The sequence below is a fragment of the Puma concolor genome, chromosome D3, assembly GCF_028749965.1.
Source record: "Puma concolor isolate L17-30 chromosome D3, mPumCon1.1.hap2, whole genome shotgun sequence".
NCBI lineage: Eukaryota > Metazoa > Chordata > Mammalia > Carnivora > Felidae > Puma > Puma concolor.
In genome coordinates, this window is record NC_141678.1 from 62096888 (window position 1) to 62099963 (window position 3076).

Genomic DNA, 3076 nt, shown 5'->3' on the forward strand with positions numbered 1-3076 from the left:
ACCTGATCCTAGAAACTGTGTATGTTCTACCTATAATCAATCCGTCTCTTCAGATTCCTACATCTGCTGCCATGCCTTTCATCATAAATAAAATCTTATAGATATTCCATACACAATATAATTTTTTCTTCTATTATTTGACTAAGTTTGAACACTGATCTTGATGTTCACTTTAACCTGAAGTATAAAAACAAATATGTTTGGAAAAAGGAAGGATGCAAAGGGTGAGCCCATTGTGCTATTACTTCTGGGACAAATGCTTCCCGTTCATCCTAAGCCTTGCTTTCCCCTCCATTGGCAATAAAACTGCTACCAGAGTTAGTTTCCTTGGAGACAGAGGAAATGAACCTATAGCATTTCCTGGAATTAATCCATTCCCAAATGTTGTTGTATTTATTTTACCTAAATTACCAGCATTAACTATTAATCTGTTCTCAAATTCCACTTGGATTTATGTCACCAAGTTTTCTGTATTAATTCTAAATTTATTTTATTTTATTTATTTTTGAAAATACTGAAAATACTATAAATAATGAATTATTAATATACAAATTACTTGAGTCCTCTTTGATTAAATCCTCTTACTTACTATCTACTCTGTTCTAAATCACCTGCCAGGTACTATGGGGAAGTAAAAAGAAAAAAAGTGTTAAGTGTAATGATTATTCCTAAGGAAACAGATGTGGTCATGGGTCTAAGTTTTAGAGAGGATTTCTCCTTCCCATACTCTACTCATAGTAACCCATAATCAATTTCTTTCATCCTGTTCTCCAGAATATATTTTTATTTCTATTACTTCTCTACAACTCTACCACTACTGTGCTCATTCAAACCACTAACATTCTTTGCCAGGACAAAAGAAATAGCCTTCTGAATGTCCCACTTTCTCCCATACCTGCCTTCCCTCCCCTACAGTATATTTGTCCCAAAACACCCAGTTATCTTAAAATTTTCAAGTTAGATCATGGTCCCCCACTGCCTTCAACTTTCCATTATTTGTTTGTTTGTTTGTTTGTTTGTTTTAAAGTTTACTTGTTTATTTGGAGAGAGACAGAGAGAGCGTGAGGGGGCAAGGAGAAAGGGAGAATCCCAAGCAGGCTCTGCACTGACAGCACAGAGTCCAACTCAGGACTCAAACTCATGAAACTGTGAGATCATGTCCTGAGCCAAAGTCAAGAGTTGGACGCTCAACCAACTGAGCCACCCAGGCCCCTCCAATAATTTAAATTAAAATCCAAACTCCATTCTCTGGCCCCATGCTTTTCCCCCTGACCTCATATCCTATAAAACTGCCACTCAGCAGGAACAATGTCACTTGGGAGCAGGTCAAAATCTCTGGGATGGGACCCAGGAATTGGTATAATAACAAACCTTCCACGTGATTCTGATGCATGAGGGTTCATTGTCCCAAAGCCCTGTTTCCCTTAGGTTTGATCCAACCCTACAGGATTTCTTTCTGCTTTTTGAACCATTGAATTCAATGTTGTTGTCAGGATCTTTAATCCTCTATTTGGAATGTACCTACCCCTGATCTTTGCATGGCTTTCTCCTTGTCAATCAAGTTCCTACTAAATACTATGCCTTTGAAATGTTCCCCTGACTACACCATCTAATGTTGTCCTCCTTATTCCTTTCTTCTACATTAGGTTCTCCTTTTATTTTCTTCTTTTTTTAAGTTTTTACTTAAATTCCTATCAGTTAACATACAGTGTAATACTAGTTTCAGGTGTGCAATACAGTGATTCAACACGTACATACAACACATGGTGCTCATCACAGCAAGTGCCCGCCTTAATCCCCATCCCCCTCACCATACAACCCTCTGTTAACCATCAGTTTGTTTTCTACAGTTAAGTCTGTTTCTTGGTTTGCCTCTCTCTTTCTCACCCCAAAATATGGAACACTTCAGGAATTTGTATGGCATACTTGTTTAGGAGCCATGCTAATCTTCTTTGTATCGTTCCAAATTTAGTATATGTACTGCCAAAGTGAGCACAGTTCTTGTTTTCTTAACGGTGCTTATTACTACTTGAACTTGTTTCTATGTTTATGTATCAATCATGATATTAGACTGGAACCGAGGTCCTAAGACAATAAACAACATATTGTAAAGTGGGGTGCAAGGCTATACATAGCACTTGTAAAAGGAGGTTAGACAAAATTAGTTTGTACCCTGTGAGATTATTCAGCTCCAGTGTATAAGATAAGTTTGAGAGGCCTAGAAAAGGACTGTGTAATAGAAAGTTTGAGTGTGGAAGTGGCTGATATGTTCTGGGTCTCACTCCTTTTATTAGATAAGGACAGTCATGTTTTTCTTAGCCTCTGAAATAACAGCCGAGTACCCCACAGAATCTTCTTTGAGAGTTACTATGTGCCCCTTGCAGTGTGTGGGACGTTGGATTTATGTCTGAGAGAATCTCAAGTATGAGAGACAGGCTGGTTATCTATTCTGACAGTGAAGTGAAAGAAAGGAAAGGTGGTTGGCTGCCTTGGGCAATTTGTATTCCTAAACTTCGATGAGGAGGAAAGGATGAATGATGAGCACTTCCTTTAGGCCACATGATATTCCCTTAAGTCCCACCCAAAAGTTCTATGAGAAAAGTCAAAAGAACTTAGCAGAAAGGAGCAAAAGGTCACAGGCTAAAGAAGATGCTTTCAACAACCAGATGCAAGAGAATTTATCAACCACATAAAGGAAAAAACAGGCCTCCTAAGAGTCCACTTGAACAAGAGTGAATTTTACGAACCTGACTGGTCAAGACAGAGTGAAACTATGTCACATTATTCGTCAGATAAGGACTCCACTCACCATTCTGCTCCACCTTTCCTAGCTCTGACCCTGGAAGGATCAGCATAGGTCGAAGTTAACAAACTGGGCAAAGAATAAGCTATCCACTAGCCAAGGTCATGCAGACACCAGCTGCAGTGCAGATGCCTCGCCTCTTCCATCGTGAAGGACTTGGCCTATAGCCTTCTGGACTAGTAAAGACGAATGACCATAATACTGAATAAAATGTAAAGCTTTGATTTTTACTATATTTGGACTTACTAATTATCTATTAGGTTTTTAAAATAT

At 38.6% G+C, this 3076-nt stretch overlaps 1 non-coding gene across 1 annotated transcript; it reads right to left on the bottom strand.

Annotated features, from left to right (window-relative positions):
* Window positions 1–1889: 1889 nt before the first annotated feature.
* On the bottom strand, window positions 1890–1996 carry LOC112868472 (U6 spliceosomal RNA). The gene has a single exon (XR_003224296.1). It is a non-coding gene; the product is annotated as a U6 spliceosomal RNA (small nuclear RNA).
* Window positions 1997–3076: the final 1080 nt, after the last annotated feature.